Here is a 15,116-nt window from a genome sequence, read left to right on the forward strand (position 1 = left end):
AAGTGAAGATAACAGTATTAAGCAAAAAACATAAGCAGAAAAAGATGAGTACTTCAGCGTAGAGGGGGTCTACTTGAGCTATTAAATTGATTATGGAGAATATTACTATATTAGATAGCTTGAGGCATGTGAGTACAATATTCTTAAGGATATTTTGCCCAGTAGTGATGAATAAAAATAGGCCTATCTCCCAAGATTCAACAAGTTCTTCCAGTTATCAACTGGGAGCAAAAACAACAAAAATATAAGAAAATAACCCAGCAAAAGAGGAAGAAAGAGTATTCGAAAATCTGTCTCTTTAATATAGCTCTCCAAAACATCTGGTGTACATATGGATAGAGGATTAGCAACTAGCTTAGGATTAACAACTCAATAATGGCTAGTTTAGGATTAATCACCAACGGCTAATTATAAGTAATATCAGAATCATCCTCTAATAAATTTGTACTGGCTAGTTTAAAAATTAATTTTACACTAGCTAGTTTTAACCACTTCAAGGTAAGGCAAAAATAAAATTAACAACTATAAGTAAAAGTAACTTTTGCAAAACTTGAGTTGTATCAGGCCTCACATATATTGGGATAAGTGCACAAACAGCAATTTTCAAAAATATTATTTAGAGATTAACATTTTAAACTTTAAATTTTAACTTCAAGACATTTTTGTCCTGAAAAATTAAACTATAAAACAGAAATTCAAAATATACTGACTAATTCTTAAATAGAAACCGTTAAATTGGCAACCTAATATCATTTCTACACATCTATCTCACACGTGGGTGGTGGTGGGGGTGATTGATCCGTTAAAGTATATAGATAGAATAGTGAGAATCGCTATATATATAATTATCAGCTACCTTAACCTATTTTACCATATGATTTTTTTTTCTTTTTTTATACACCATGAGACTAAAGTATGTTTTTATCTATAGAGTACTAGAAAGAACTAATGAAACGAGCAGAAATGACTCTTTCTAGGTAGTCGCCGCTGCTAAAACATAGGCAATATTTGCAAAGTATTTATTATTTAACCACTTCAAATTTAGCCAACATCCCCTTTTTCTTCTTTGCATAAGTTATATAATGGTAGACGTCCCAATAAGAGGAAAAGGAAAGCAAGCTATCAGAGAACAGTCAAGTTTCTCAGTACCGATTAATTCTATAATAATCTGATCGTAATTCGTTTGTTTCTTCTTTTGGTTAAGACTAAATACTTACACCTTGTGTCACTACGGCCGAGCCGCCCGGGCCGGTTTTCCACTTTTCTCCTGTAGATCGAAATTGATATAATCGCTAAAAAAAATAATAGCCGACAAAATGTATATTTTTGTATATTATATGTTAGTGAATATTTATATACAAAAATATACATAAATACATAATCATTGTATATTTTTGTATATTGGCTAATGAATGTAATTATTTTTTACCGACCAATCAAATGTGCAAGTTGCCCTAATATTAATCTACAGATGTTACCCTCGTACTTACAAATTAAGGAGAAATAGAAAATAGTGTTCGTCAAAGGTGAAGCAATATAGAAAAAGTAGGATGAAAAAAGAACACACGAACTGATTGTTGTTGTTTTCTCATGGGCAAGTACGCAAAGGATAAAATCGTTGAGTAATTCTGATCAGTTTATTTTTCATGGCTGATTAAGATAAATGAAAACAATTAACCGCTTTAACATGGTTATGTTTATTGACATTATCTTTTGACATTTGAAGAGGAGAAAACAAATTAGTAAGGAGAGTACACTAATTATTGTATTAGTACTATTTTAAGTTTGGTATACACCAACTTGCTATTTTTAAAGTTGCATGAAACGAGCCAAATCACACACTTATATTTTTTTAGTTTTTGGAGAGCTTTACCAAAGAGTTCTCTAATCCAATTAAAAGGGGCCATAGTCTGCAAGTGACACGTTTCTTTTTCCCAAGTACAACGCAGAGTCATGACTTTAAGCCTAATTTTATTCTTTATTGCACTTAACTACGTAAATGTACTATGGTGAAGAATTGAAAATATTATTGTTCTTACATCTAAAGTAGCAAGCTATTGACAATCTCTTTTACAAGTGGCTTCTAAGCACCCTTTTCTTCCTTTTCATACTCCAATGGACAGTTTGCTTCAATGGATTAGCTGGATTATTCCAGTATAGATTTATTAAATTTATTTCTATTCGATTGAAGCTATAAGCGAAAACCAATATTATTTTGTATCAATATAACTTATACCTTTAGAAGGTAGGATAAGTTATCCAATATATAGTCTCAGTTTTAATCCCAGAATTACAATCCGGGACATCTTAGCTTTGAACCAAACGGCCCCTAAGATCTTATTGAATTAGCTAATGTGAAATAATTGCAACAAAATAGCCACATCACGCGATTGAAACGGAAAAAAACCTACTTACCGTTGATATTCATATCAACCAAATGAATGTTTGGCATGTGCTCTAACATTAGTTAAGTGAAAAGTATTCACATTCTAATAAGTTAGTTTTATAATTAGATTGCTTACTTTAGTGTAAATAACGGATGCGAGAGTATTTTCCCAAGTAGAAAACATATTACTTTGAAATTTTTTGAATGATCTTTCATCATTTTCGTGCATGCACTATCTTTTCTTTGAAAGTTACTAGTATCAATGTCCCCTTGGAGCATCCTTTAGAGTTAACATAGTTAAGAACATTTTTTCTGATTAACAACTTTTGAACAAATTACCTAACTGCAGCAATATGCGTCTCTCCCTTGTTTAAACATTTTGTTACAAACAGGGGTAATGAAAGAAAATTAAAGAAGTCACATCTCTGCACAGAACTTGGTTTAAATTAGACCATTTCAACATTTCTGCCACCAAATATCACTGTCGTTAACTTGTTTCAAAATGTAACAACCCCACATCATGCCAGAAGTAACAGTTTGTGGGTGGAGGAAATTGAAACTGAAAGCAGGAATAACCAAACAAACTTCACAGCAACTAACCGACACATTCAAGCATGCTGAGCTAGAATATTAACTTCTCCACAAGACTACAACAAATTCTTGAAATGTCAATACATTGTAAAGAAATAATGATTTCTTTTGCTTTGAAGTTAGTGCAGGAGAGGAGCATGGGAATAGAAGTGGAGTTGGGGAGGGACCACTCAACCTTAAGCAGAACCTAATGGAGTGCTATTCTCAAGATTAGGCCAAAAAATTCTTCTGCTGTTATCTCTTTTTAATGACATCATAAAACAGGACACTAGCCAAAATTTTGAGTTTATGGATTCTGAGTTCTAAAAAAAAAGCAGTTTAATAAGTTCTGGATAAATTATTCATATATATTAAGTTAAATTTTTAATACACGTATAAGGTTTTGCACAAAGCTACTGAGTCCTACCGAACCAGTAATAAAACACACTAGCTCCGCCCCAGACCACCAGAATCACAGCAAGTGCAGCTTCTCAGTCCATCTCTATATCTCTCTTTCAGTTCCTCACCTTTCTTCCTCCAAGCTTCTTTTACTAAACCTTGAACACAAGCAAGCTGTGAACCCTTTAGGATGTAGAATAGGGCAATGAATGATCACAAAGAAAAATAATAGTAAATTAAAAGAACACCTAATAGGCTTCCTCTGAGAACAGGAGAGATCAATAATGCATCATATTATATTATAATACAGAATAGGTTTAGAATGCATACAAAAGAAAGCAAAAATGAAGGCATCAAAACTGCGTGCCAAAAGGGTAGGGGACCACACTACAAACAGAATCTATTGGTACTTCCTAGACAAATTATGCCGGACACAACCTTATAAAAACACTATAGAATGATGCAAAATAATCTCAAACTAAAGCTGATTACCTTAATCAGGATTTGGACCATGAGGTCCCCCCCTCCATAATTGGCAAAATCAATTGGTACCAAGTCTATATCATTTAACATTGTCAGATTACATAACATGACCTAGTTATCAGCATATTAATATAGTACAAGTGTTCAAGGGAAAAGGACTAAAACATTTCATTAATACATATATAACATTAGAAATTGTACTTTCCACAAACCACTTGCCATTTAAAAAAGGAGCCAATGCATTTCAATGATGTAATCTTCATTACAAGTTTGCCCTAGGAAAATGGAGAAAAACATGGTGCTCATCACGTTTTGCTGTCTTCAGTCTCACAGCCATGCAAAATATTTGAAAACTTTTAAGGGCAAGAAGCTGCTTTCACCTCAACTTAAACTGACATACGTGTGATACTACTATATATGCATTCTGTTTTGGGGAACAAGCATTTACAAATGCATATACTGTTTTTTCTATTTGTTTTTCTTTAACTGATCAAAAAAATAGTATATGCATTAATAATTCCCCAAATCAGAAACTGCAAGAAAGCTGTTGGTTCAGTTTGTAATGGTCATGTATAGTATCTCTCTAAAGAGCAAAGACTTAACTTATGTAAGAGATATGTGAACTTCAAAGTCATCTCTGTAGCGGAAAAGGAGCTTTCTACAGCAACTAAGTAGGTGGATCTATGTTCCAGTTCCAATCAGTTTAAACAGAACACATAAACATATTGCATGCATAGCTGAGACAGTAAACAGATGATATAAATGTCAATAAACCTGTACAAAGACATGATAATACAGCCACATGGACTGGTCTCTAATTTTTGGAAGTAAACGGAGAAGTATGCCTAACCGATAATGGTGGTGGAGACCGGGGGTGCTGACAAAGGGTCAACTAACTGCCTAGTGAAAATGGAAAACATGGCAATTCATACTTGGAGTTATATCTGAATGAAACAGAAGTAGACTTGTCATCGCATATTTATTATAACATTTACTACTAATTAAGATGCTAGAGACAATCATTAGAAAATTATAAGCAGAAGTGCCTGAAATCTTATCTTGCAAAACTCCACAATGTGTTATAACCCAACACCAGACACAATGGTAAGGGTTGAGGCAGCTGGCTTATCAGAGGGAAGAAGGGAATGAGAGAAATCTTTTGAAAATTAGGTTTTTATTGTTTGAGAACTAGTACAAGGTTATAAGAAGAGATGAAAATGAAGAAAATGGAAAAAAGGAGCTCCCTTCAGTCCAAGCAAGGAAAGAGAGGAATAGAAAACTATCTCCCGCATCATTCACTCAATCACAGTAGCACAAAATATATCCCTTTCTACTGAGTGGTTGGATGAATGAGTCGGCAGCTAATTCAACCCCAGTTCTCCTCCATGAGTGGGCTGAAGGAAGCTCTCTTAGGCCATTCCTTAATGCACAAAACTATTACAAGTCCAGTAATAACCAAGTTCTTCAACTGAATAGCAGCATTCACCAAATCATACATAAAAACATGAGCTGAAGAGGGTTAAAAGATTTTGATGTACCAACATTTAACTTTTATACAGCTTATATTCAACTGGGAAAAAAGGATAAATTGTGACATATCATAAACTCAATCACTATGACAAGTATGCAGTAATACCTGGCAATTCACCATGATGTCTCAGAATCAAATTGCGGAGAGTAAAAGGATAGAACTTTGAGCCGATTTTCACTTTACAGAAGCAAAACAGTCTGCATTGAACTTTAGAAAGAAAATGAAACGCAAATGCAACGGACAGAACCTAAATCATGTTTTGAATAATAGCTGAAGACCGAAGAGCTGGGAACTAAAATACATTCTTAGTAACCTATTAACAGTGAACTTGAAAATTTCCACATAAAAGGGAGATTTATATTTCTCATTATTGGGTCAATTTGATATATAAGAGTTAACATAGGTACAGCAAAAAACAACTACCCAAATTCCCAGGCAAATCCTAAGTCTCATGAGAGGGATTATGAATCACAAAAGTAAGAAAAGTAGCAGTAGACCTTTTGCGGTCTCTATTGATGGCAAACCAAAGTCATCAGTTTTAATAGCATATGACATCTGAAACCTCAGATGATACTCAAAGTGGCTATTTTTCTTTGAAAAACAAAAAATTAAACATGTCAAAGACATTTACCATGGGTTCAAAAGCACTACAGAAGAAAAGACAAAATCCTATGGTAACTATTTCAAAAGATAGAAAACAAAATCACTATACAAATGCAATCTGTTAACTGGGCAGAGTCAACTCTTAAAACAAACCCTACAATAGATAACAAACTTCTAGAAATCAACCAAAGAAAAAAAAGATCTTTAATTTGCCATTTTAATAAGTACAGTGGTTCTAATAACAAAATAGAGAGAAAAGGAAAAAATAATTATTTCAGAATCATAATGATGCTTCAATCTGAAATAAACAGGAACAAAGATAAGTAATCTGGAAAAAGAAAAACTAGAAAATAGCATTATTAGCATTCGATCAACTAGCTTGGACAGAAATTAATATGAACAAATGAATGTTAAGCAGCTAATTAAAAGATAATAGATCGAAGAACAATCTGAAACTACACTTATCTGCTCAATAATGAAAACCCTAAGTCTCCAATAATGCTTGGTAAGCTATCATTTTCCCATTTATTTCAAGTGTTTTCTGAATGTCACTTCACTTCCACAGCAATAAATAGAACTATGAGAACAAAACAAAAGAAGAGCAGATAAAAGAGAAAGAAAGGGGAAGAAGATAAACAACGTTTGGCTAAGAGAAAAAAAAAGGGGAATGAAATGAGATGAAAAAATTTATTTGAAGGAATAATAGGTGGAAAAAAGGGAGTTGCACTAAATAAGGAAGAGAAGGAGAGTGTATAAATACACATAAGGGGAAAATGAAGGGTCGTTTTCGCCATGAGAGTGAGGGATTAGAAAGCGACTTTAATTTGTCAACAAAATCTTTCATATATCATAGACGCAGAGAGAAAGAAAGAAAACAGTAAAGAAAATATATACTCCTATTCTTACTACCATAAAAACACCGAGAAAAAGTGAGTTCATGTGTTATCAGATCATCTACTGCAAAAGGGTAAAAGAAAAGGGAAGAGAAACTGAGGGAAGAGAGGGGGGTGGTGGAAGACAGTGAAGACACAAAGGGTCGTGTCTGGGGTTGTTGAACTTTTGACCTTTTACCCTTTTTTTTTGGGTAACTCATATTTGTAACGTAAGAGAAAATATTACACTTTATTTAACTTATTTCATTTTTGGTTCATTATAAAAAAGTTGATCTCTTTTTAAATTTAGAAATAAATTTACTTAAATTTATAATTCTATCCTTAATGAGAATCTTTTATAACCACACAAATACTCTAGGCCCATTTTTTAATTGTTTAGGACCACAAATTTTAAAAGTCTTCATTTCTTTTTAAATTCTGTGTCTAGTCAATTAAGATCGCATAAATTGGAACGGATAGAGTATCATTTAATTTTAGAGTTGTCTTTTCATGTGGCCAAGTTTTTAAGTAGGCATTTGGCTATAAGTTTTGGAAGATTTTTTTAAAAACATAAATTAAATATATATTTGCTTATAGAATTAATTTTTAGTTTTTGGGAGATTATAAAAATTAAAACTTTAAATTCTAAATATAGCTTAAAACCTCTTTTGGGGTCAAATCATAATTATTTGGGACTTTTAGCTGGAAAAAATAAAAAAGGAGACTTTTTAACATGTCAAAATTTGACCTAAATTCATGTACATTTTCAAGTTCACGTCAAACTTCATCCAAATCAGCTTTTTCAAAAAATATTTGGAAATCTATGTCCAAACAGATAAATTACCATTTGAACATATATTTGGTTAAAACTTGAACAGAAGAGTTTTTAAAGTTATATTAAAAATAACTTTTGGAAATTAAAATTATGTTTAAACATATATTTACTTAAAAAAATTGAAGTTTTGTGAGTACAAAAAAAGATTTACTTCAAAAGTTTTTCTTCAAAAACTTATCAAATTTCATAAACGAATAATGTTTTTAAATTTATTTTAAAAATAAAAAATAAAAAATATCTATGTTTAAACAGGAGCTAAATTTCTTTAGTCATCAGATATGTTCTTCTATCAAGATCTAGTTTATAGTTTATTCCAACTTTATTGATCATTAATAGCTTGTTTAGATGGTTATTACCCTCGTTTTATTATGTATTGTATTGTATTGTATTATATTATACTGTATTGTATCGTTTTATGAATACAACATTTGGATATAATGTATTGTTTGTTGTTGTTAAATAATATTTTGTTGTTTGGTTTGACTGTATCGTACTGTACTGTAACTGACATATTTACTAAATACCCTCAATTGTTTAAATATTAAATTTATCAAGAATTACGCATAAAAATAATTTAAGAAAACTCATTTCTATTAATTTATCACCAAATATGTCTTTAACTATCATTAGAAAAAAATAAAGAATTATGATAAAGAAAGGAGCGAGAATTGGCAGAACAAAGGAACAAAGAATTGGAGTTAAAGTAATTAGAATTTGAATTAAAATCACATTAGGAGAAAAAACTAAACAAAAAAAAGGCAAAAACTATACCTTTTACGTAGGAGTTGGAAGTGGCAGAAATTCTGGAAAAAAAGGACTAAGACAAAATAGGTTATAGATTGAATATTTGGAGTTAAAATTAAAAAAAAAAAAGGTAAAAGGTAAACTAGAATTATGGAGTAATAAGCTATGGCATAATTGGAAAGAAAAATTAGAAACAATCCCACCACACCAAATCAGTTGTTTCAAAAAAATGAGACTTTTCATTGTGTAGAAACAATGGATTTAATAATATACAATACAATCAATTTTAATGAAACAATCAAAACAAACATTATTTTGGGATAACAATACAATACGATACAACGGGTAACAACCACCCAAACAAGTTGTAAGGGATAGTATGATTGAAAAGTTATGCAAGAAATAATAATATGAGTCCAGTAATACAAATATTAATAGTGTAGAGCTTATTTATGTAGTGATTAGTAACGCATATTCTTAGGGGATGAATAATAAAACTGTTATGCCATGACCAATAATAAAAAATATTGTTATACAAAATACTACTTCTTCATCATGCTCTACAAAAAAATATTGTTATACTCTTACGCATTTATTTGATTGAAGAATTTCGATTCTGTCTTCTTTCTTGTTCTCTCCTTTCATTATATTATTGCATCTGCTGTTTTAATTAGTCCTTTATCTATAATATTTTTTTCCAACCACAAACAAAAAAGATCAAAAGGGACATTAGATATTATAAAGAAAAATGATTTCCAGCCGTTCCAAAAAATTCCTATTTTTACAAACATAATGGTCTTGCATGAGCTGTTTGATTGGTCGGTATACAGTCGTACCTTATCGTTGCTATATTTGTTTGTTTATTCCTAATCGATGGGAGCAAAGAAGATTGAAGTTTTCTACTATTAGAAATAATCAAATTATTTGGTCAAAGAAAAACAATTCGAAAGAGGACCTTGCCAAGAGACATTATAGTACATATTTGAGTGCGCACAAACTTTCAAAAATATTCAAATATTTGAATAGTAAAAAATAAAAGGATAAAATCAAAAGCGTTCTCCTTAGCTCATAGCCTCACACAATCAAAATTGATCATATGAAAAGTTCCTATTCCATCAAAATTAAATTATATTATAGAGTACCATCCTTTCTGCATATTATCACTTTTATATTGTGTATTTCACCCAATACCTTAATTATTTGTATACCCAAAAACAATCTCTACCAGTTTATGTCTCACTTGTTTGGTAAGAAGTGAAAACCACTATATTACTTATTTCTTTCTCTATGCTAAAACGTTACTATCTTTGATTTGTTCGTTAGCAAGAGAAGTTGTAAACCCTGTTTGATCAATCAAAAAACAAGTAAAACCAGCTTGATTGAAGTGCACTGTTCATAACAAAAGAAAGAGCTTCTTTTTTTTTTAAGTTGAGACTTGTGAGGGAGTAAATGCCAAACATTCATTAGAGATTGTTATCGAGCTAGTGGAGATAATAAGTGCTTTCAGAATGCATAGAGATTGGAAAGAAAGGGGTGTTGTGGGTTGGGGTGGGGGAATGAGGGGTATTCATAGATGTCATAATAAGTGATCTTAGCATATGTATGTATATGTCACATTCCAACCTTGGAAACACGACATTCGAAGAACCGACTTCCATTCTTATATCTCTTAATATAAAATCTGGACTAATGAGCATCCAAGTATGATTGTTAATACCTTAATGTGAGTCGCATAATTGGACATAGTAAAAACTTTCAACATCTTCATTTTATACATAGGAGAGCATATAACAATTGTAGAGAGGGTCATAACCTATATGTACATATACACCGAACTTTAGTCTACAAGCTTCTAAGAGTGCCCTATTACATTACTTGGTCGGGACAGGGCCTCACATACCCAAAAACTGGAAGTACAAGTACCTATTAACTTCTATATAGCTACTCCGAAGGAGTGAAATTGTAACGATCGCTGAAACATTCATTGGAGATTGTTATCCAACTAGTGGAGAAAATAAGTGCTCTCAGAATGCATAGAGATAGGAAAGAAAGGGATTTTGTGGGTTGGGGAGAGGGAATGAGGGGGTGATCGTAGATGTCATAATAAGTGATCTTAGCATATGTATGTATGTATATGTCACACCCCAACCTTAGAAATACGACATTCGAAGAACCGACGTTCATTCTTACATCTCTTAATATAAAATCTGGACTAATGGGCCTCCAAGTATGATTGTTACTGCCTTAATGTGAGTCGCATAACTGGACATAGTAAAAACTTTCAACATCTTCATTTTATACATAGGAGAACATATAACAGTTGTAGAGAGGGTCATAACCCATATGTACATACACATCGGACTTAGTCTACAATCCTCTAAGAGTGCCATATTACATGATTTGGTCGGGACAGGGCCTCACATACCCAAAAACTGGAAGTACAAATACCTATTAACTTCTATATAGCTACTCCGAAGGAGTGAAATTGTAACGACCTGACTTGTCATTTTAAGAACTAACGCTACGTTCAGTGATTTAAGGTCTCGAGAAGTTTCGTAATATGTATTATGATACGTGTGTGTAGTCGAGTTTAATTTTCGGAAGATTCGGAATTTAATTTGAAAGAACAATTCTCATTTTGAAGTTGAAATGAAAAGAGTTAACCGGAGAGTTGACTTTTGAGCAAACAACTCCGGAATGGAATTCCGTTGATGTCAATAGTTTCGTATGGTGATTTCGGATTTAGGCATATGTTCGGATTTAAATTTGGAAGTCCGTAGGACATTCGACGCATTTTGGCGAAAGTTAAAAAATAGAAGATTTTGGAAAATTCGACCGAAGTGGAATTTTTTTACAACGAGGTCGGATTTCGATTCCGGAAATTGGAACACACTCAACACACACGAGAGGGGAGAGAGAGAACGGAAAAAGGCAGAAAATAAAAGAAAAACCTAAAGCTAAAGGTTGAAAAGCGCCGCTAAGCTCATCATCTTCTTCAAGCCACCAAAAGCCAATCTGAAACCTGCTTCTTCCTCCATTAAAACAGTCCGAAAACCAGCTACTCACATCACTAAAAAAAAGCTCCATTTTCAGCCCATGAACTCCAAGTTTTAACTACCAAACTTCATCTTTAAATCAGTCATTTAGAAGCCTCAAAACCGCACCTTAAACCAGCCATGAAAGCCACTATTTTTTACCTCCAAAACGCTACTCAGTTCCAGCCCGTTTCGGCCACAAAAGTCGCACCTTCAGCTCTAAAGACTCAGCTGAAAACATAGTAGACTTCAACCCTCAAAACTTTATGAAAACACCTGAGTTACACCACCATTTTAGCATCGAAAATGAAGCTGAAAACAGCCGCAAATCAGCTGCAAAAACAGCACCAAACAATCTCCAAAACACTTTGTAAAGCAGCCCTTAACCACCTTGAAACAACCGCAAAATGTCACCCGAACCACTCCCAAAATGAGCTGAAAAACAGTCACAAATAACGCTGGAAACTCCAACATCCAGCCACACGAAACCATCCGCGAACAAGGTCGTCGGAGGTCGGGTTTGCGTGTCTTCAATCGAGGTTGCCGTTGAGATTTACGAGTCCAATTTAGTTCGAGTTTGCTGTCAGCATTACTTCGGGGTTGTATTGAGGGGCTTATTCATGAATAAAAGTTTAAAAGAAATTTGCCGAAAGATTTGAGTTGTCCGAAGGTCAATTCAAGTAAGAAGACAATTTTGGAATATCGACCTAACTTCAAAAGGTGAGTATCCTGCCTAACCTTGAGTGGGAGAATTACCCCATAGGCATTGAGTCTTATGCGAAAATTGTATAATTGAAAACCATGTATGCGAGGTGACGAGTACGTACTTGGTTTATATGTGCAAATTATATCGGTTGAAATTCGTAGACGCCCTTATGTATTAAATTAAAAAATTGTTAGAATTTAGTAAACCCTTGAATTGTCATGCCTCATTCCTTGTTTGTCAAATTCGTATTTTATATGATAATTTGGATTTATTGTCACTTGGATTTTTATGTGAATTTTGTGTGCTTGTTGATTTGACATTTTTCTTGGAATTAAATTCATTATGGAATCCTTATCTGCAAAAAATTATTAAATAAATTTAAAATGAGGCATTGATTTATATTTATAAAAATCTGAATTAAAGAAGGTGTTGTTCTATGCTGAGTTACTTTTTCATCTCTGTTGTTGTTTTGAGGTTTTATATACGTTGTGTGGAGTCTTGGGCTAATTGTTGAGAAATTTATTGATTTTGCTATATCTTTGGAATTAGTTATGGTCATTGGGCAAATTCTGATATGAATTTATTGTGTTGTGTTATCGTGATAACATTTCATGTAAATTGTTGTGTGATTTGAATTATTATTATGAGGATATAAGGGTAGCATTTCACTGTTGATATTATGTGGGTATAAGGGTGATATTTCACTGTGCTTATGTGTGCTGGACTATTGTCTGGGCGGAGTGATAATGATGGCTATAGGAGAGATAAGTATGACTATTGTCAGGGATGATATGTGATGAGGTGGGGTTATTGTGTTGTAATTTATATGTGATGATGTGGGGTTATTGTGTAGGTAATCTACATGTGATGTTGTGATTTTCCTTGTGTTTATTTTTATATCTTGTGCAACTTGTCTTGTTATTTCGGTAAACTTGATAATAGTCTCATCTATGTTGAAATCGTGAGCCAGTGGCTAAAGCCGTAACAGATATGAAATGTGGGCACGAGGTGTCGGGAAAAATATAATGATTTTTATTATTGGCACATGAACTGTCCGTGTAGATGTGATATGAAATGTGAGCACGAGGTGCCGGGAAAATATGATGATTTATTTATGGGCACGAGGTGCCGTGGAAATATGAAAGTGGGCTGAGACCCGTATCCTTTTTTATTATGAAATGAGGTGTCACATTTTGATTTTTATTTGAAAGAATGTTATATTCGAAAGATATTTATTTGAAAGAATTATATTCGAAAGATATTTATTTGAAAGAATTATATTTGAAGGATATTTATTTGAAAGAAGTATATTCAAAATATATTTATTGGAAATGATTATATTCTAAAGATTTCTATTGAAAAACTTATAGATGAAATATGTATATTTTGAAGGACTTGATTATTGGTTGTACTTGTGTTCATTATCTATTTGAGCAATATTTATGGAGTTCTTGTTACCTTGCTGTTTACATCACTAGTTGATTATTGTTGCTATCACTGCTATTTATTTTCTATTATTTTTGTATAATATATTGCACAGGTTATTAAACTAGTGAGTGTCTTGACTGTACCTCGTCACTACTCTACCGAGATTAGTCTTGATACTTACTGGGTACCGACTGTGGTGTACTCATACTATACTTCTGCATATTTTTGTGCAGAGCCAGGTATTGGAGATATCGGACTCGGACAGAGTTAGAATGGGATCGCAAGGATTCAAGGTAGAACTGCTTGGTCGTCGCAGTCCCTTGGAGTCTTTCCATTTTATTGTATTGTTAATTATTATTCAAACAGTATTGGGTATTAGATCCTTGAGATCATTTCATGTATTCAGTTAGAATTCGTGACTTAGTATTTCCAGTCTTGGGAGGTTGTTTGTAATTATTTTCGCTGTTGGTTTCGATTATCTATTTTTTTAAAATGGCTTGAATTGTAATTATAATCGGCTTACTTAGTCTTAGAGACTAAGTGCCATCACGACGCCTGTGGTAGGATTTTGGGTCGTGACAGAAATGCATCAACCAATCGTTGAAACGTGCACCCTACTAGGGAGAGACTTCATATGATCTATATGCACCTATGGGCATAAACATAGCGCTCAGAAAGAAAGACGCCAGTACGAAAGATGTACTGAGTATGTAAAGCCGATAACACAAAAGGTATGTAAGGCAATCTTTCCTTTTTGGCATGACTTGATATGCGTGTTTCTTTTGAATGATCATTATGTTGTAAAATTACTAGTAGCACTTTCTTTGAAATTAAGGATGTTCCTGGATGGTATTATAAGGGCATAAGGTGTGGCTCATTTGAAGCCAAATTGCGTAGTCTGTAAGGGCTGAGCGTGTGTTGTATTAAGACAGACCCCTATATTTATTAGGCATTACCGAGCCCGTGTCCGTCTGGGTACAGAAGGATAAAATACGATATATTATCGAGCCCATGTGTGGCCAGGTACGTAATGACGTAACATGACACATTACCGACCCCATATGTGGCCGGGTACGAAACTACGTGATACTAGTAACAATGAACAAGATTGGTTGGGTAAGTAATGACGTAACATAAGAGTTTACCGAGCCCATGCGTGACCATGTACGAGATGACAGGTTATGTGGTGTTATCGAGACCTCCCGAGGTCGGGTACGATAACATGCCCCAAAGATTGGCTGAATGACATTACTTAATTTATCATGCATAACCCCAAGAGAGATTGACCTTTTACGAAACATGCATGTACAATGAATCAAGTCCGCTGTAAGTATATCTTCGGTAGTTGTCTTCGGTGGTCAGGTTAATATTGGGTATTCATAACTTTTACGTTATGTCTATGATTTATATATATATATATATATATATATATATATATATATATATATTATGTTATCAACTTTACATACTCAGTACATCTTTCGCTATGACGCTTTTCCCTCTGGGCGCTATGTTCATTCCCAC

The 15,116-nt window shown here is 33.2% G+C and overlaps 1 long non-coding RNA gene across 2 annotated transcripts; it reads right to left on the bottom strand.

The window, feature by feature from the left end:
* Nucleotides 1-3,280: 3,280 nt before the first annotated feature.
* On the bottom strand, nt 3,281-7,024 carry LOC107821011 (uncharacterized). 2 transcript variants are annotated; one of them, XR_001656040.2, is made up of 2 exons: nt 3,848-7,024; nt 3,281-3,513 (listed from the first exon to the last, which is right to left on the bottom strand). It is a non-coding gene; the product is annotated as an uncharacterized LOC107821011 (long non-coding RNA). The 2 variants fall into 2 exon arrangements; XR_001656039.2 differs by having other exon boundaries at nt 3,281-3,529.
* Nucleotides 7,025-15,116: the final 8,092 nt, after the last annotated feature.

The sequence above is a fragment of the Nicotiana tabacum genome, chromosome 4 (genome assembly GCF_000715075.1).
Source record: "Nicotiana tabacum cultivar K326 chromosome 4, ASM71507v2, whole genome shotgun sequence".
In the NCBI taxonomy this organism is placed as follows: Eukaryota; Viridiplantae; Streptophyta; class Magnoliopsida; order Solanales; family Solanaceae; genus Nicotiana; species Nicotiana tabacum.